A 20,288-nucleotide genomic window follows, 5' to 3' on the forward strand; every position below is an offset into this window, starting at 1 on the left:
GATCAGCACTCTCTTTCTGAGCCCTGGGCACCCCTGTCTTCTGGGATTTATTTCCAGAAAAGAGGACTCATCCCATCTTGGCAATAAGAGTTTTGGCCTCTTCCCTTCCTCTACTGTTTAGGCAGAAAGGCACATCCTTGTGGACCTGTAGAGGACAAATGACAGATTTGAGTTTGGTGTCCAATTCCAGGTATCTCGGTCAGCTAATAGTATTCTCCTTTTCCTCCTTACCTGGTAGAATATTAACTTCTATGGAGGTATTTAGATACTGTGTGTATGCATCTACTAGGGGTGTAGCTCAGTTGGTAGGGCTCTTCGTCTAACATGCATTAAGTCCTGGGTTTGATTACCCAGACCTGTGCAAAACCTGGCATAGTGTCATACACCAGCAGTCCTAGCACTTGGAAGGTGGTGGCAAAAGGATCAGAAGTTCAAGGTCATCCTTACAAAAGAGGTTCAAGGTCATCCTGGGAGTGTGAGCTTTTGGGTGGCAGGTGGACTTTTGTTTCAAAATTTACCCTTAGGTGAGTTGCCTATGTCTTAGATGTTACAATTTCCCAAATAAACTTACAGAAGTTGGACCAGGCCAAGCCCTGTAACACCTTTAGCAGGGCCTCCTGCAAGCAGGCTCTCCTGGCAAGTGAATGATAGATTGTGGATTCCGACGGACCCTGAGCTGACTCCCAGAGATGTTTGCTAAAAGTGCTTCTGGCTCTGTTGTGACATGTGTTCTTGGAGGCCTGCCATCTGGGCAGGGAAGGCCCAGCTTTATAGATCCGTGCAGCTTTTTAGAGTATGGCAGAAAACCAGCCTCCCCCCCCAGCAATCCTTAGACACACAATTTCTGCCTGGCAGTCCGTGAGTGCAGCAGAGAGATGAGAGGGCAGGGCGGCCTGCTTTGTGTTGCTTTTGAGTACAATAGTTATCCAGAAAGACCCATCCACCTCCATGGATCCACGAACCCACTTAGAAATGGGTAGCTACCACACAGAAGCAGGGGTGAGAGGCAGGGTAGAAGTGGGACTCAGAACCCAAGAGTGAATGTGGAGAGGAGGCCATGTAAAGCCTAGTTTAATCTTTGTTAAGTTAATACTAACTGCAGACAGTGGTCAAGGGCCACCACTCACTGCACCAGGAACTGGGCTTTGGACTGTTCTACAGGGCTGTGGTACTGTTAGTGGTGCCCTTTTACAGGGAAACTGAGGCTAGAGGGATTAAGTGATTTTTCCAGTGTCACGGTGAGTGGAGCTGGCCTCCCAGTGTGAGAACCACACCCTGTGGTTCTAATTCTAATGTCTAATTCAGTCTCTGCACTGTCGGACGGGGAACTGAATATATCAGCCAGATAGTGGGCTCTGCACAGGAGGGCCAGCACTAGATAGGGGGCAGAAAGTTTCTGGGGTGCAAGTTAAGGGAGGACTCACTCTGAAGAGGGGTGCAAGTGCAGGGGTGTTGGCTAAGTGCCTCACCTGAGTCTCAGACATCTCTGTTTCTATATTGTGAATAACAAGCCTGGGCATCAGCTGTCTATCTGATTTGATATACCAAGGCAAGGAACTGCTGGTGGTGTTTGTGTGGAGTTTTGTGGGGCCTGAAACACCTCTTTTCACACTGGAGCCACGGGGGTAGGGGAGCTCAGCAGGAGGCCAGATCTGGTCCTTCTAGAGCTGGGCTGCCTGTTGTGGGCCAATGGGAAAAGGGTGTTTCCTCTCTTCTCTGAACCCCACTGGGCTGAAATGGGCAGATGCCAGCTGATACTCCTGGGGAAAGAGCTGGTCCCTCAGACTGCATAGGAGTCTGTGACTTGTCCCAAAGCCACATACAATATGCCTGCTTTACTGACAAAATCCTTCCTCCAGGTGCAGGCCACCTTTCCCCAAGTATGGGACTCTTCGCATGGGTTTGAGTTCAAGGGAAGAAAGAGACACCCACCATTCCGTTTCTGGCAAGCTGGGAAGCAAGAATGAGCCCCTCACATTTCGGGGAGGAGTAGGGGGCGAAGGGGTTTCCTGTGACACTCTCAATGGGCAGGTAGTCCTATCGCCTGGCCAACACCTACTAGGAGTGCTGTAGTCTAAGGTGTCCTGGCAGACTGAAGTCTGCCCGATGGCTCTGGTGCAGTGCCAGGCCTCTGGCACCCTGTCTTTAAGATGCAACCTCTCCGACCCCCTTCATCCCCAAATTAGGTTTGAAGCCCCGCCCGTCCCAGGCTGCAGTAAGCAGAGCTGTTCTAAGACCAGCCTTTGGAGTTGACCACAGCATGATAAGTTCTTGCTCTGGGACCTCAATGTCACCAGGTGTGGCTCAGAGCAGCTGGTTCTGCTCATTGAGTTCTTTGCTTTTCTTGCCTTTCCTGGGTCTCTGTCCTCAGCAGTTTGGAGATACTCCTGGTTTCCTTCTATCCTGGCTGGCTCCCCGATCCGGAGCTTCTAGACAGAATAGGTGCGGAGGTCACTCGGATCCATCAGGAGGAAAAAGGGGGAGAAGGGAAGAGGAAGAGGAGAGAGATTCGAGGGTGTACAAGGAAGAGAAATACAGAAAAGAGGGAGCAGAAGAAAAAAAAAACCGGTAAAAGAACGAGAAGTGATGGATGCAGAGTAGGGAAGTGAGAAGAGAACCGAGTGAATAAAAGAAGGCAACCGGCAGAGAGAAAGCCAGAAAAAAGAGCGAGCAAACGCGCGCGATCGCAGGGTCTGAAAGGACCAAAGAGAGAGGATGGAGGTGGGAGGAGGAGGGAGAGCTCAGGGGGGGAGGGAGGAGGGAGGGGCCGAGGGACGCAGGGGGTGGGGGCTGCCGAGGCAGCAGTCGCAGCGGCTCCAGCCTCCTGCTCGCTTACTCGCTCTCAGTGCCCGGAGCCGGCTACCGGGCTCGGGGCGGTTCGCAGCTCCCGCTCCTGCCGGGGGCCCTGAAGCCTCTCCAGCTCCGGGGCCCAGGACCGTGCGACTGGCTGGCCCGAGCCCTGGGCGCGCCGCGGAAGCAGGTAGATGTCTGGGTGGGGTCCGCAGGGACCAGGAACCTCGGAGCACTGTGGTTGCATTGGTCCAGGGTGTGGGTTGCAGTCCAAGGGAGGGGGCTTTGCAGCTGTAAGACTAACTTTCCACCTGCTCCGTGGTTCGCCAGGCTGCTCCGGCCGGGCCCGGCTCTGGAAGGCGAGTTTGGCGAGGGGCAGAAGGTGGATGGCTGGGTTTGCAGGAGCGTTCTCGGGTCCGTGCGGGTCGTAGAAAGCCCCGGAGTGGGCCGGGCGCGCGTCCTCCGGCTGCAGTCAGGACGCAGCGGCCGCCGCCTCCACGTGCGGGGGAAAAGACCGGATAATCGCGGTGCGGGTGTCCGGGAGAAGGAAACTGCTAGCTCTGCAGGAATCTGGGGACTCCTGACCGGGAGTCACTTCAGATGTGCGGGAATTGAGCCCCGCACCGCGTCTTCCTGGCCCGGGAACGGACATAGAGCTTTGGGGCGGCGCGCAGGTCCCCGGGAGCCCAAGCCCAGCCTGTGCCACGCGCAATGTGGACTCACTCTTTTTTTTTCCTTATCCCGACTCTCCACTCTCTCCGAGGGAATCCTGGATACTCTGCAATCCTGTGGGTTGCACCCGGAGACATCCCTCCGACCCTCGTCGGCGACCCCGACACCCAAAGTTAAAAGAGAAGCGAGTCACTCCTCCTGCACTCGTGGGTGGCTGTCCCGAAGTTCCTAACTTCTCTCTCAATTGCGGGCGGTAGTGCTGTAGGTGAGGACATGGGTGGTCCTCGTGGCTGCCTTGCGCAGCCACCTTCCTCTTAGACTTGATTTATTCTCTTAATTTTTAGGGAAAGAAAAAGACTTAAAAATGGGTAAAATCGTTCCTTGAGGGGATCAAGGTCGCTAGTGGGACGGAGCCACCATCCGTTTGCAGTCCAGGAGCTCCCGAGTCTCGGCATAGTGGGTACCGGAGCCCTCGAGCCCCAGATGCTTTTTCCTGGAACTGACTCCCACGCTCCATCCCACTGTCACCGCGTCTCGGGATCCGTCCCCAAGGGCCCCCGCTGCGAGGCCAGTGGGCCTCCGGTGCTGGTGATGCTCTCGAAAAAAAAAAAAAACCGGTCCAAGTGACTAGGATTAGGCTTTCCCACTCCTTGACCCTCCCGGAGTCAATAGCGAGCAGAGCCATCCGAGGGTTGGAGGATGCTTATCGGGAGATTAGGGCTCCCGGCCAACCCAGGTCTCTGTGGCTAGGGTACTTGGCGGGATGCATTTGCGCCCAACACTCTGCTGGGGAAAATGGGGTTAATGTCCTGACCAGGTGGTGGCGTGCGGCAGGCGGCAGGGACTGGCTGAGCCTGTCCCGGGTGGTGGTTTGCCTCCTGGAGTCTAGAGGCTGGATTCGCGGACACTCACCGCTTCCCTACTTCCCTCCGGTCTTTCATGGACTGCAATCTGAAATGGTCTCTCGTGAGGCTTGGCGCAGGTTTAGAGGTAGCAAAAAAAGCTGGAGGTCTTTGCGTAAAGGATCGCCTATCAGCCATTGCTCCCGCTCTGTAGCTTGGGTTCAGTACCCCAGGGCATTGACAGTAACCCCCAGCCTAGCTTCACTTTCTTCTCCTTTGGCGGATTTCCAAGCGGTGTATATCAAGCACAGGGCTTTCCGTGTTGCTCATGTATTGTTTAAGCGGCTAGAAAATCGAAGCCTAAAACCGCAGTCCCTCCCTTTTCCCATTGTACAGATCAGCCGACTGAAGCCCAGAGAAGCGAAGGGACTCGCTTAGAACTAACTGGTTAAGGGTTAAAGGGAGTAATTTTGCCATCCCGACTAAGGGTTTGGGACCTTTCCTAGCTTTCCTTACTGATTCATTACTTTCTTAGCGAGAGGCAGGTGTTCCCAGTTAGGCCACCACACTGCAGAATGAACAGGCTGGAGGGCCAGGAGGTTGGAAGGTTAGAGGCAGGATATGATACCCAGCATCTCCCAAGAGGAGCCATGTATGCAGAGTTTGTGCTTGCACTGTGTCTGCTTCTAAGTGCCACAGACCTGGGAAACCACTCCAGCGGGGGATCTCTAGTGAGCCTCTTACATTGCACTGGAGGTGAAGGGCTTTTTACTGCTAACCTCAGGCAGTGGAAGGACTGGAATCAGGGCCGAGGAGAACTCAAGTTCAGCCTCTGGTCCATAGGCCCACTACCTCTATGGAAGTGAAAGGTGAGCTTTGGCTCTGAAGGCAGGACTTGGTGACCCTAGGGCCAGGGACACAGCTGTGGAAGCTGCTATTACCTCCTTTCCTCCTGCTTATCCCCGCCCCCACCCCAGGTTTCAGGCACTCCTTTGCTCCTTCCCAGCTTCACTTTCATATCTAGGTGAGATGGCTTGGCTAGGTAAGGGTGCTTGCTGCCAACCTGACAACTTAAATGTGGAAGGAGAGCTGATTCCTCTGACCTTCACACGCTTGCCATGGCAAGCACCCTTGCTCCCAGAATGTAAATAAATAAATAAACAAACAAATAAATGAAAGTAATAGGATTTAGGTGCTTGGATATTCTGGACTTTGTATGAATTGGGCATTTCCCAACATTTGGTTATCAGTTAGTTCTGCAGCTTGTAGGGCCAGGGACCCAGCCATGATCAGACAGGGATGGTCCCCAGTTCATTATGTTGACTGCCTAGGTCCTACCATCCTATGCTTACAGTCTAGTTGCAAGGAGGAGACACATGCATAAAGGACATCTGCAGAGCTGTTGGCAATATAACAAATGACCCCAGCCTCTCCTCAAGTGGCTCAGGGCTCCGTAGTGACAAGGCTAGGGTTTGGAGAGTCTGCTGTTGCCAGGGGTGACCCACGACAGCTGTATTGCTGACCTTATATGTGACACTGGAAAGTTGCCCTGGAGAGTTTCTGCTGGTCAGAGCATGGCAGGGAGGAGGGAGCTGGTGCATGTTGACAACTGTGATCTTGCTAGGTCTCCATAGAGACTGCTGCCAGGTGACTGTACTTCTGAACTCCAGAACCCACAGTTGCTTGGCGAGCTCTGGAGTCCCACTATACAGATGGATAAGTGGACCTCAAGTCCGTAGATTGGGAAAGCTGTGCAGTCAGAGTTGCTATAGAATTCAGGTGTTCCTTATGTCCCATTCAAGCTAAAATACTCTTCTGATCTGGGGAGATGTCTCAATCAGTAAGTGCTTACTGTGCAAGCATGGGGACCCAAGTTTGATTCCCAGAACCCTCATAAAAAGCTGAGTATGGTGGTGTGTGCTTTGTGATCCCAGTGCTGGGGAAGCAGAGACAGAGGAGCATCCATGGGACTCACTGGACTGCCGGTTTAGCCTAATGGGTGAGTCCTAGATCCCCGTGAAAGACCCTGTCTCAAACACAAGGTAAATAGCTCCTGAGAGTGACATCTAAGGTTGACCCCCAACCCTCTCTGCGTGCACATTCCCACATGTGTACACATACCTACATATATACACATAAATAAATAAGCATACAACTGACACCCCTCACCCCAAAAACAACCAGGGTGGCGGTGGCCCATGCCTTTATTCCCAGCACTCAGGAGGCAGAGACAGGCGGGTCTCTGAGTTCGAGGCCAGCAGGAGTACATAGAGAAACCCTGTCTTGAAACAAAACAAAAAACAAAAAACCAAAACCAACCAAACAAACCCCACAAAAAATTGAAGTCCTTCTTTCTGTCTGGGAGACAGTAGGGGTCATGCTTTCATTGGGGGAAAGGCTTATAGCAACACAGCTCTTGGGACACACCCTTGGCTTCTGATTCAGTAGGCCTGGAGTGGCCTTGCTAATTGCCATCCAGCTTCCAGCCATGCTGATGCTCTCACTGTGGGAACCACACTTTAGGTGTGGGGACCTGAGGAAAGGGACTGATTTTCCTGGAGACTCTACTGGAGTGGCGGGGAGAGGGGGCTGGGACAAGGCTATGATTTAGTGCCAGGGACTCCCAGGACAAGCTTATATTTGGTTCCGTCCCCTCACCTCCCCAGGTGGCTGTAGAATTAAAGGAATATTTTATCTTCATCAGCACACACAGAGAGAATATATTGTCATGTAATTAGGGAATAAATAGGTGTAGCTCGTTGGCTGCAGACTCTGTGCCCTGTAGCTCTGTGGGGGTTTATTAGAGTGGTGTTATAATTGAGAAGGTGTCATCCACTCCCTGAGCCCCTCATAAAACTTTCATGGCCAGGGTGACCATTGTCCAGAAAGGTGTGCCTTCTTCATTTAAAAGAAAGAAAGTGAGGGTGTGCGGCTCAGCTGGTAGAGAGTTTGCATAGCTTACATGCTGCCCTGGGTTCGAGACTCAGCAACCAGGTGTGGTGGCACAGGTCTGTAATTTCAGTGCTCAGGAGTTGGAGGCAGGAGGATCAGGAGTTCAAGGAGAGCCTGTCTCAACATCAAGGAAAGTAGGGAGGAAGAAAGGAAGGGAAGGAGAAAAGAATAGGAGAAAGAAGAAAGGGAGGAAAGAAAGAGGGAGTCAGCAAGATGTTTGCCCTATACTGGAAGCTATGCTTTATCTGACTGTTGCCATGCAAGGTGCTCTTAGGGAACATAGGGAAAAAATAGGAAAGAAAGAAAATAGAGCTGGGCAGTGGTGGCGCACACCTTTAATCCTAGCACATGGGAGGCAGAGGCAGGTGAATCTCAGTGAGTTTGAGGCCAGCCTGGTCTACAGAGTGAGTTCCAGGATAGCTAGAGCTGTTATGTAGAGAAACCCTGTCTCAAAAACCCAAAATAAATGAAGAAGAAGAAGCACAAGCAGCAGCAGCAGCAGCACAAGCAGCAGCAGCAGAGTAAGGCGTCCAGGAGTCTGCAGCACATGTACCAGATCTGTTTGTTGACAACGTCTGTTTGTCTGTTTTGGATTTCTGTTTCTGACTTGGAGCTGACTCCCAGCTCGGGGGCGGGGTGGGGGGGCAGGCTCTTCCACTCTGTGATGGGGTCTATCTACCATGTGCGTTAATTAGGCCCCGAAGAAAAGAATCATAACTGAGTTGTTCTCTCTAAATGCTGGTATTTTTCATCTGGATTCTATTTATTGATTATTTTACAGTCGAGAAGGAACAGCAATCTATGTTTTTATTTCTTTCTTTATTTTTTATAACAAAGCTAGCTGCAATAATTATGCAGGCGCAACATGTCTGTTCTGGAGCAGGAAGTTGGAATTCATTCAGCCTGACTCAAACATTTGGGTGAGATCTAATTGAGAAAGACATTTCAAAGAACAAATATTTAGGAATTTGAACTTGTGCTGGTGGCCTCTCTGGGCCAGTGTAAGTATCTTTCATGTATCTTGATCCTTGAAGGTGAAGGAAGAGGACGGAGGACCAATGGTCAAGTCATGTTAAGACCACTGTCAGAATGTGAGCTAGAAACTTAGAGGGATCAGTCAGGCTCAGAAAAAGGAAAAATGATACCTTCAGAGATGATGAGGAAGGGGAGATTTAAAATCAAATATAGATTGAATCTTTATTGAATGCCCAACCTTGGGGTAGTCTCAATGAGGGTGGGAAATAGGGCTTACATATGTCATTTATCTTCTATCACAGCTCAGGTAGCTAATAGAGAGACAAGAGCCCTTGACTGGAGAGGCTGTCAGAGCTGCAAGCAACAGAAGGCCTGAACCCTCCCAGCCAGAACAATAAGGGACTTGGTATCTCCCGTAACAAGAGGTCTAGGCTATTTCTGCTCCAAGGCTGTTTCTTTCAGTGGCTTAGCAGCAGCATGGAACATCCAACACTTTTCATCCCTTTTGTTCTCAAGGTCACAAAATGGCTGCATCGGTTGCAAGTGTTGCACCCTTAAAATCATCTGCAGAGGCAGAAAAGGCAGCGAGCGGAGTCTTTCCCAGACTCTAATCAAACTTTGCCTCTTGTCTTCTTGGCTGAACTTATGAGTCCATTGCCATGCCTAAACGAAGCAGAAGTAAGGGGAAGAGATGTTCACAACTGGTCTAGAACAATCTTGATTGGCCATTGAATCTCAAAAAGGAACACAGTTGGAAAGGAGAAAGAAGCATGAAGCATATGTCAGTTGCAGAGTTCAAAACCTGGGTTTGAATCCTCTTTCTACCCCTTTTAAATCTCATGACTCTGGGCAAAGTATTTTAACCTTTTATGCCTCAGTTTGCTCACCTATGTAATGAGGTTAATTGGGAAGATAAATCTGAATTAGCCCAATAACTACATTTGACCAGTACAAGACAAATAGAGGATTTGAAGATTTGACCTTGACCATCAGGGAATGTATAACCCAGTTTGGGAGGTGTGTGTGTGGTTCTACCACACTCAGCAACAGACAGTCAGAAGGCAGAGGCAGAGCAGGCAATATGGCCAGCAAAGCAACCATAGCAGGAGAGGTTATACCATCAGTGGGAGCCATAGCAGTCATGGCAGGCTTCCTGTAGGGTGGTGGTTAGGGCATATCCCAAGACTCTAGCACTGAAGTCAAGAAGGTTGGAAGCTCTATCTGCATGGTTTATTCTTGTCTTTCTTTTCTTTTTCAGTGGGGACATGGAACAAATCAGGTTAAAATATGGTCTTCCTGTACAACCACAGGTGCTGCTTTCAGACAGGGTCTTATGCAGTTCAGATTCCCTATGAGCTGAGGATGACCTTGAACTTTGAATCCTCCTGCCTCCACCTCCCAAGTCCTGGGATTACAGGCATGTGTCATCACATTGGGTTTATGTGGTTTGGCGGTCCAAATCCAGGGCTTCTTGCATGTTGGGCAAGCACTCTATCCACTGAAACACAAACCCAGGCCGGTGATCGGTGGTGCTTGTACGGTGGACGTCAGTGTTGTGTCTCAGAGGCAGCTCACAGCTCACAGTGCTGCCCTCCTGGTTTCCAGCCTTAGTTGGCTCATCAGTCTTGATCTCTTGGACCATGTCTGAGCATTAACTGAATTATATTGTTATCATCATCATCATCATCATCATCTAATCATCATATCATCATGTAGTCATTGCTATCATCATTGTCATTACATTGGGGGGTTTGGTGTGTATTTTTGACTTGGAGTCTCATGTAGCCCAGGCTGGCCTCAAACTCACTGTATGGCTGAGGATGACCTTGAACTTCTGATTCTCTTGCCTCTACTTCCTGAGTGCTAGGATGACAGGCATGTATCACCTTGTATCTGGCTTTATGAGATCTTTTTTGATATAGGTCTTGCCATGTGGCTTGAGCTGTCAACCCTCTTGTCTCAGTGTCCTGAGTGATGGGATTACAGGTGTATACACAGCACCAGCTTGGATAATATTAGTAGGATTTGATGCCTGCCTACCATCATGAAATCTGATGTCATCCATTCTTCAGGAAATTTCCATCCTGGACTCTTTGTTTTCACTGGCAAAACTGTATTCTCAGCTCTTGGACTCAACTTTGGCAACCTTTTGATATCCCCATGACTCTGACACTTCCTTCCCAACTTCTAAGCATAACCTTTGTCTTCACTGTTTTTCTAGGATCTGTCTTTCTGGCCAGAGGGATCCCCTTTGGCATGCTGGGTGACAACACCAACCTCCTGTGCTATCATCCTGTGGTGCAGGGGTAGATGCACGGAAGGACCTGCTTTCTAGAACGGTCTCTATGAAGGAGACAATGTGGATGTCATTGCAGAGGTGGTTGTGAGTTCTTAACCCATGCTATGAGCCTGTTGTGAAGCTCTGGGCTACTATCAAGTAGCTGGGGGGAATTTTCTGTCTTTTCTTCCTTTAAGACATCTCCCAAGTGTGTTTACATGGACTTTTCATCTTCTGTGTCCTCAGAGAACTCATAGGACAAAGCCCAACCTCCTCAAGTAGATACTTGGGGTCTTCATAGTCTGCCTAAGTCTTATCTTTTCTCTTCCCCTGCTAAGCCTCTTCCCACCTCACCTCTATACTTCTCCCCAACCCTTCCTTCTCCCCACCTCACCTCTAGGCATCTCCACACCTCACCTCTAGGCCTCTTTGCCAAGACAGCCATTCTCTGGGTTTTATGGAAGAACCCCTCCTATTTATTTATTTATTTATTTTGGCCTTTAGAGACAGGGTTTCTCTGTGGTTTTGGGAGGCTGTCCTGTAACTAGCTCTTGTAGACCAGGCTGACCTAGAACTCACAGAGATCCTCCTGCCTCTGCCTCCCGAGTGCTGGGATTAAAGGCATGTGACAGCACTGCCTGGCCAGAATCCCTCCCTTTAAAGCTCCCCTAAGCACTCGTACCCACAGTGATCTTGAAGTATTGAACTCTCCTTCCCTGAACTTCTGTAGCAATTACTGCCCACACCACAAATTCCGTGTTTAACAGGACACTGCTGGTGTTACTCAGCACCATTTCAGGGTGTTCCTTGTCTCTCCAGTTGGATCCTAAACCCACTGAGATCCAAGATGGGGTGGGCTGGATCCTTCTTTGTGGCCAATGCTGTGGCCAGGAGGTGGGGTTGAACCAGGGCCTTGTGCATACAGGACAATTTAATGGATATTAATATATATTTATTGAGACGGCGTCTCACACAATACAGTCTGTCCTTGAACTGGATGTGTAGCCACAGATGACCTTGAATTCTTGATCCTTTGAGTGCTGGATTTACAGGCCTGCACCACCAGGCCTGGTTCTCAGCAGGCATTACTGAGTTCATAAACCACAGGAATAGATTATTTTCCTGAAGAAAATCACTTTTTCTTTTTCCATCAACCTCAATTGAAGGGACTAATTTTAATAAATGCTTCCCATATGTGGAACATTACTTTAGGCAGTTTATAGTCACCTTGTAAACTATCTTGCAAGGGTTCAGGGAGCAGAAGTGGCCAGCAGGGGGCGCCGAGGAGGGGGAGAACAAAGTTGGCCCTTCATCTGTTTGCTTAAGCATCTTGTGGACATTCTTGCCACCGCTGGTCTGCTGGTTTCTGGTCTCTTTCTGCTCTGCTGCCATAGTGGGTGGGTCCCCAGAACTTGAACTACTTACTTCAGACTGCCAGCTTTCTTGCAAACACTTTATCTGAGGCAGAAAATGGCGGTGAGGCCAGTGGACCAGGAGGGGAAGACTGAATCAAGGTTCTCAGAGTCCCTCAGGTGACAGTGGGCAGAATGGAAGCTCTCCTGAGGTACCAGGAGCGAAGGGCATTCATTCCAAGAGGGAATGGACTAGAGCCTCATCAGGGAGCTATAGCTTAGTAAGCACTTGGATTGCATGTGTGCTCCAAACCTGTGCATGGAGTGGAGAGTGGCACCCAAACCCAACACCTAGCTTCCGGATGCATGCAAACACAAACACACATTTGAATAAAAGAACTTTAAAAGTTCAAGTCACAAGCCCAAACAGGATGCCTACCTCGAATGGCAACCTTCTAGGGTTTTCTGAGGGAGGGAGGGGCTTCCTGGGATGCCTTCCAAAGACTGCTTTGGATTTGGTTTTGTGAGTTCTATCTCTAGGATCTACTTTTCTGCTCAGGGAAGCTGCCCTTCCCAGGCCTGACCTGCCTGCTTTATCACTCGAGCTTAAAATAAATACAATAAATATAAACACCCCCAAACTTTTTCTTTCCTGCAGAGGATGAGCAATAATCTACATATGCAAATAAATGGCATGCCAGCCCCATGAATATTAATTCAGAAAGGGAGTCTGAGGCTCTGAACTACACTCAGAGCCAGCGAGCTGGCATTTCCCAGCCCCTCGGGTGCACGCTGATAATCAGACCTTGTGTTTTAAGGCTGTGCCACTCCCTGTTGACCTCCCTTCTCACCTTGAGCATTTACCAGGCAGATGGAAAGGGTCTTAGGTGGGCCGGCTCGGGGCTCGGGGCTCGGGCCGTGGGTGAGCTTCACTCTGGGTTTCTTTCTGAACTTCTCTACCTCCCGTGACTGGAATCCGGGCCTCAGCTGCCTTTCTACTCTAGCATCAGCAGTGAGTCACCAGGACAGGGCACGATTCTGGGGAACACTGTGGGGTGACTGTCTCCCTGTTATAGGTAACTAGGGACACAGAGACCTGGAGGGGTGGTGACTTCCCAGAATGACTCCACGCGTTGTGGTAGGAAAGCTTATTCATTCTCTACTCTGAAAAGCACATTTCTTTGTGTGTGCGGAGGAGTGAGTAGGCAGGGTGGCATTTCAAGTTTGTATACTTTTGGGGAAAGAGTCATTCTCTTTTGCGAACAGTCACCCAGGGACAGGTGGCTTCTGAAAACCCTGTCTTGTATCCCATTTGGAAATCATTGCTTTCCTCCCTCAGATTTCCAAATTAGATTACCCACAGACCAGAATTAACGAGTACTCTCAGGCAAGATGACAGAGCGGGATGGGAAAAGGGCCTGAGAGCCTTCCAGGACCAGACTGGGGTGCAAACCCTCTGGCCAGGCCTCCAGGTGGGAAGGCAGGGACCTGGTATGTGTTTCTCCATCCCACAGGGACTGGGAAGGTTCTGGGGCAAATGGGCAGAGAAGAAGGCTGCATAGCACGGGGCCATCATCAAAAGTGAGGATGAGGGTGGGGCTTGAGCTGAGGGTGTGGCTCAGTAGGTAAGTGCTTGTCTAGAGTGCATGAAGTCCTAGATTCAATCTCTAGATCTGCATAAGACCAGGGGTTGTGGGGCACACCTGTAACCTCTTGGGTAGTGGAGGCAGAGCATTTGGGAGTTTAAGATTTTCCTGACCTACAAGTGAGTTGGAAGCTAGTTTGGGCTACATGAGACCCTGTTCCCCACCCCCAAAAAAGCTACTTTGCCTTGGGTCGAGTGTAGTGGTATCCCTCTGCAACCACAACACTCAGGAGGCTGAGGTAGGAGGATCTCAAGTTTGAGGCCAGCCTTGGGGGAGACCCCCCTCTCAAAAAAAATTATGTCTTGGGCTGTGATGAGCTCTGGCGTAGAGGATCTCATTAGCACGTGTAAGGCCCAGGGTCCCCACACCTGCAAAAAACAGTTCATTCTTTCTCTTGCTCTTTGCTATTGTTTTTGGGGACCAGATCATCCTCTCTGGCTTTTATTTATTTAATTTAAGGAAAAACTTTGAGACAGTGTCCTGTAGAGCTCAGGTGGGCTTTAGATGCCTATAGAGACTGGCTTTGATCCTCCTGCCTCCACCTCTCAGGTTCTGGGATCATTCGTACACTATCATGCCTGCCTGGCTTAGCTCACTTTTGGGGCTCTTCCTTTTCCAGGCCCATGAATATTAAATAATCAGCCCTACTTCTTATGGCTACTTTGTGGGTTCAAGTTCCCGTGCCATATCCAGCCAAGCAGGTGTTTCAGCCATTTGGATTTTTTCTTTCCAGATAGACCTGCTTGACTGCCTTGTCTGTATACTAGGGGTATTTGTGTTTCCTCGTGGGTCTCTGTAGGTGCTAGTGTCTCTTGGTGTGTGTTGTGTGTTTTCTATGAATATGTATCTGTTGTACGTTTCTGAGAACGGTGTTATGGAAAGGGATGAGAGCCAGTGTCTGTGTGTCTTTCTGGTGTGACTTTGTGTGTTTTTGTGTGCAAGTGGCTCTCTCTCTCTCTCTCTCCTCTCTCTCTCTTCTCTCTCTCTTCTCTCCTCTCTCTCTCTCTCCTCTCTCTCTCTCTCTCCTCTTTCCTTTCTCTCTCTCTCTCTCTCTTCCTTTCCTCTCTCTCTCTCTCTCTCTCTGAGTGTCACCAGTATGGCCACATCTTGCCAGGGTTGGGAAACTTACTAGTGCACAGAACACCCTGAGTCCTAGGTTCTCTCTAAGGTCTTTAGGTTGTCCCTCGCCTCTTCCTTCCACCCCTAGACAAGGCACTCACAGTCCCCAGAGTCCTTGTTAATTATCCCGTCTCTTCTCTCTGCCTCCCTCTAGAGTCTAGAGGTACTCTAGGCTTGGGAAAGCTGCTGCTATTGCAGCTAGGACAGCCCTAGGCCATTTGCATTTGTGTTTGCATCTCATTTGCATGGTCCATACAGACTCTCAGTTCTGCTGTTCTCAAGGTAAAATGCAGTTGGCTTTTCTTGAAGGTCATTATAGTAAGCCTTTGTGGCCTTTCATTTCACTCTTTCTGATTCAGACTTTCTTCCCAGAATTAGGGGGGAGAGGGGGCAGCAGAAAGAAGCCCCCTCTCAGCTCCTCCAGCTGCCAGGGAAAGGCCCTGGCTCTGTGGGTAGAGGTCTTGGATTTTGGGAGAACAGTGATAGGGGAGATGTTCTTATCTCTCCCTCTTTTTAAATTTAAGATGTATTTATTGTGTGAGTGTTCTATCTGCATGTATGACTTTATGCCAGAAGAGAGCATCAGATTCTACTATAGATGGTTGTGAGCCATCATGTGGTTGTTGGGAATCGAACTCAGGACTTCTGGAAGAGCAGCCAGTACCCTTCACAGCTGAGCCATCTCTCCAGCTCTAAGTTGTCCTTATCTCTTGAAGCAGGTCTGGGCAGGTACCAGCCCAGCCTGGGTTTATCACCTTCTTCTCCAGTTCCTGAGCTTAGTCCTGCAGAAGGATGAAACAGGGAAGTTTCACCTCTTACCCCATTCCTATCTAGATACCAGACAGGCCATGAGTCTGGGCTAGCCTTGGGAAATAAAGAGGATGAAGTGTGTCTGTTCCTTTCCTTTCAAACCCCTAACACATAATCAACCATCTAATGTCACATGAGATATTCCAAAGGCTTCCTCAGGAAAGCTACACCCAAGCAGCACTGTTTCTACAGCCCAGCTCCAGGCACTATGTTCCTGCATGGAGGTGGATTGCAGCCCTGTTCTGCTTTTCACCAGCTGTGTGTGCATGCTTGATATTGAGTGCCATTATTGACCACTCTCCGCCTTATTTATTTTTGAGACAGGGTTTCTCACTGAACTTGGAGCTTGCAGATTTGGGTAGGCCGACTGGTTAGTGAGCTCTAGGGATCCACCTGTCTTTGCCTCCCAGTGCTGGGGTTGCAAGGGTGCACTGCCCTGCCTGGCTTTTTGCATGGATGCTGGGGAATCTCAACTCAGGCCTTCATGCTTGAATAGCAAGAGATTGCGTCAGGTATCAGTGAGAAACCCTATCTGGAGAACAAGCTGGACATGTGTTGAAGGATGACACTTGAGGTTGACATCTGGCCTACATACTCACACATATACATATGAACATGTAGACATATAACACCAAAAATAAAAGGTGCTTTAATGCGGGGGCAGGATTGCTATCTGAGAGCAAAGAGGGGGCAGGAAAAGGAATCTAAGGCAAGGAAGCAAGAGCAGACCTATCTCAGGAGGACCAAGGGATGCCCTAATGACTCCAGAGCTGTGTGTTGGAGAAGGGGAGGGACTTACTTAGTCTTTGGTCCAAGCACCAGGATGGAACATTGGGTCCTATTGCCTGGACCTCTGAGACTCAGGCTTCCTTCCCTGGTGATTGCTGCCTCTGGGTACAAAGAACATTTGACTCTCCTTGGGTCCAGAGAAGGAACCTGTGCTGGGCCACTGCTACTCTTGAGTGTGTTGGAGGCTATACCAATGCTGGCTCACCAGAGCATGCTGGGATAGGAGCCGTGTTAGCTGAGACTGTGGCCTTCATGCAGATGATGGCGGATGACCTGGGAGACGGGTGGAGCTCAGCAAATCCAGACAACTCCAGAGTCTCATCTGGCCCTCACTAGTCCAAGGATGAACTCATTGCTGGAGCCAGGCGCTGGAGCTGGGCTTTGTGGGCAGGAACCGCCAGCAGCCCTTGACCGAGTGAGCTGTCTGGAAAGAACTCTTAGGTCTGCATGACTTTGCTTACAAAGAGTCAGATGGCAGCCATTTCCATGAGTCCTGGCTCTCTTCCTAGCTCAGCTGGGGGGTGGGGACTAGAAAGGCTCCCAGCTTGCTGTTGCCAGGGGAGTCTCACTCTCTGTGGGGGGAGCTGGCACCCCACGACACTCACACATTTCAAGCAGAGAGACTGTCTTCTTTGGTAAGCTCTGCTGTGCAGGATACTGAGTCAGACACCGGAGTGCCTAGATTTGAATCCAGTTCTGTCTTCAAAAGCTGGGTCATCTTGGATGAGTGACTCAACAGAGTCCCTCCACAGACTGGTTCCTGAGTGTCTGCTGTGGGCTGAGGTGGTGAAGCATTGACAGTGCAAGACAGACAGACAGCCCCCCACCCCTCATCCCCGTGGGTGTGCTAGAGTATAAATAAGCTAGCAGATGACAAGGTGACAAGTGATACAGGGGACAGAGCAGAAGGAGGGGAGTGGTGGGCTGGGAAGGGACTGCAGTGTTAAATGAGGAGGTCAGTGAAGATGTCAACAAAAGCCCCCTTTTAACATTGATACCTTGGGAATGTTGCTCCGTGCCTCGGTTTCCCCATAATTAAGTGGGGCTGTTTATTTATTTGTATATGTATGTCTGTACATTGCACATAAAGACCCAACATGGGCTTTGGCGGCCTTCCTCAATCACTCTTCACCCTATCTTTTGAGACAGGGTCTCCCACTGAACCGGGAGCTCACCAATCGGCTAGGCCAACTGTCCAGCAAGCCCCAGGGATCCTCTGGTCTCCACCTCTCCAATGCTGGGGTTACAGGCACACTTCCCTACTTGGCTTTTTATTTGGCTGCTGGAGATTTGAACCCAGGTCTTCATGCTTACACAGCCATCATTTTATATACTGAGCTGTCCTCCTTGCCTTTGTGCGGGGTTTATGGAATCACTTGGCACACAGGCTACAGGGTTGCTGGAGGGTATAGTCAGTTAATCCATACATCAGGTGTGGCCTGGCACATAGCAAATAGTCATTATTGTCACCACTTCACAGGTGGGAGCCTATCCTTCCTGCCTCTGGGAGGCACCAGCATGGGTTCCAGACTGCAGGATTTTGGCAGCCTTCATCTCCTCAGGAGTGGGAGCGGCCCTGCTCCAGGCCTCCCCAGCTTCTCATTAAAAGGGGGACACACAGTCTCTTCAATGGAAGAAGCAACATTCACATCTTTTTACTCAAGCCTCCGACTCCCAGAGGGAATCATGACTGAGCTGTTAGCAGAATTCAGGTTGAGGAAGCGACTCCTTGCCTGTTGAACTTCTGCAGATGCAGTGAGCTCAGGCCTGGACTGGGCTGGGGGCTGGATTCCCAGTAGTGTGCACGAGGTCCCGCTTGCTTGCTTCCTGCTCTTGGCCAGATGAGTACTGTCTCTCATTCGTAGGCACTGAGAATCCTTTCCGTAATTCAGATGCTACAATTTACCATGGCTGAGATTTTTGTGGCTATAATTTACAGCCACTGCAAAGCTGAGGAACCTGAATCTCAGCAACCCACAGTATAGATATTGCATCTAATCAATCCTCTATTACTATGCAAACACATCCTATAGGCTACTGATGTCTTTCCCTTCAAACACTTAATGTATAATTAATGACACTTTGAATGCCAGAGAAGACACCAGCCCAAAAGCTCCCACTATGATTTATATCCACCCAGATAGGAGAGTGGCTTATATGCCCCTTATCATTCTGTAGTGGGTGTCTTCCCACCTTTGTAGCAGGTGAAGCTGTGGAGGAGAAAGAGGGCGGGCACCAGAAAGCACAGTGCCCAAGTGAGAAGGTGGCCATTGTTAACATTCACAAAATATTTTTAGCTGTTGTAGCCTAGGCTGGACTTGAATTCACTGTGTATCTGGGGATGACCTGAACTTCAGACCCTCTCACCTCTGCCTCCCAAGTACTGGGATTGCAGGTGTATGCCACAAAAGCCAGCTTACCAGGTGCAGGGAATTAAATCCAAGTCATCTGAGCATGCTGGGCAAATACTCCATCAACTGAGCTACCCAGCTCTTTGCTGTCAGCTTCATGATGGTTTACCCACCCAGCCCTCTCACACTGCCTGTGAGGAAGTCCTATTTTAAGTTGCTTGTTCTACAGAGGAAGACATTGGCTTTCACGAGTCCCTGACCCTCTCTGTGGCAGGCGGATCTGGAAGGAGTGTCCGGTGTTTCCCACCTGGTGGGATGGCAGCATAGCATTCTTCTGCCTAACTGTGTGAGAAGTCCAGATCACACACAGCTTAGACCCTGAAGTCATGCTTCCTTATGGCAGTGAAATGGGGAGAGCAGAGGCTCAGTCTTAGCGTGCTGGCCTGGCATGCACACAGCCTTTGGGTCCACCCCTAGCACCAAATGCATGGTAGAATGATTCACGCCCAAACACTGGGGAGGTAGAGGTAGAATGATTAGAAGTTCAGTGCTGTCCTCACTTGTTTAGGGAGTTAGACACCAGCTTGGGGTACATTGAGACCTTGTCTTAAGAGAAAATGAAAGAAAAACAGAGGAATGGAGGAGATTCCTTTGGAGAAAAGTTTGGACCCCACGTGTCAGGGGACTTGAGAAACCCCAATTCCTAAGTTGATCTTGGAACTCTCTATAACTCCATGTCAGGAATGAAGGCAACAGGGTCCATCCCAGAGGGGCTATGTATTTAGGAATGAAAGGACACATTGGCCAGTGTGACTCAGCCTAGGAGGGCAGTACACAGGGTTGTGGAGGAGGGGGCCAGTTGTGCTAGGCACACGGGGCATCTGAGAATGAGTGTGACAGAGATAACCATTGTTGCAGGTGGGCACATACTCACAGGGACCTCTCCTGAGTTAGAGGATTTGGGTTCAAGCCACCTCTCTTCCGTGTAGCCTGTCCTTCATCTCTTTAGACCTACTTTCTGTCTTGTCATTCAGGCCTCTGTTGAGGCCTTGGTGGGTAAAGGACAGCCTTGCTCCTTGCCCAGGAGCCTTCGCAGGGGCACAGTCTCTCCCCCTCCCTCAGAGAGTCTGGATGAAGGATCTTTTTTAGTGCAAAGTGGACCAGGCTACTGCACTGTCGGAAATTCTTTAATGTTTCCCCATTGCCCTCAGGATAAAGTCAAAACTCATTAGCGTGGCAGTCAAGGCCCAGCTAGCTGCCTCTCTCCATGATCCTTCTTCTCCCCTTCACCAAGTCGTACGGTCCCCAGGCTTCAGTGTGTCTCCAGCACCACTGGACCGTGGGCCACCTCTCTGCCGGCTCTTGGTGTTGGCTCATGAGATGCCCTTCAGGTTTCCTTTGTTGGGCTGACCCTCTATTGTTTTCCAGAGGTCAGCCAGGCACTGCTTCCTCCAAGAAGTCTTTCTTATGTCAGGGGCAAAGCTTTCTGTCCCCTGCAGTGTTCTATCCTCAAAACCCCAGAGAGCCCCACGTGTGAGGAGTCTGGACAAGCATTGCCCCAGTAGCCGGTGTTTCTCGATGACCTGCTGGCACACTGGGCCAGGGTAGCTTGGCCTTGAAATGGCTCAAATGCTTGCACGCTGCTCTCACTGACCTGTGGGAAGAGGTGAGGCTTGGAAACCAAATTCTGGGTGTAGTGTGAGTCACCAAGC

General features: G+C 50.0%; 1 protein-coding gene across 19 annotated transcripts in view; it reads left to right on the plus strand.

Moving 5' to 3' along the window:
• The first annotated feature begins 2,804 nt into the window (after positions 1 to 2,804).
• Positions 2,805 to 20,288, plus strand: part of Megf11 (multiple EGF like domains 11) — a 311,453-nt gene continuing 293,969 nt past the window's right edge. For 9 of the 19 annotated variants that reach the window (XM_040739709.1, XM_021230387.2, XM_040739708.1 and 6 more), the window contains exon 1: positions 2,807 to 2,980. The gene's annotated coding sequence lies outside the window, so the exon portion shown is untranslated. Of the gene's footprint in view, positions 2,981 to 20,288 lie in introns of all 19 variants that reach the window. The other 10 variants (XR_005874712.1, XR_005874713.1, XR_005874714.1 and 7 more) reach the window with 4 other exon arrangements.

The sequence above is a fragment of the Mesocricetus auratus genome, unplaced genomic scaffold, assembly GCF_017639785.1.
Source record: "Mesocricetus auratus isolate SY011 unplaced genomic scaffold, BCM_Maur_2.0 Super-Scaffold_100691, whole genome shotgun sequence".
NCBI classification, from domain to species: domain Eukaryota; kingdom Metazoa; phylum Chordata; class Mammalia; order Rodentia; family Cricetidae; genus Mesocricetus; species Mesocricetus auratus.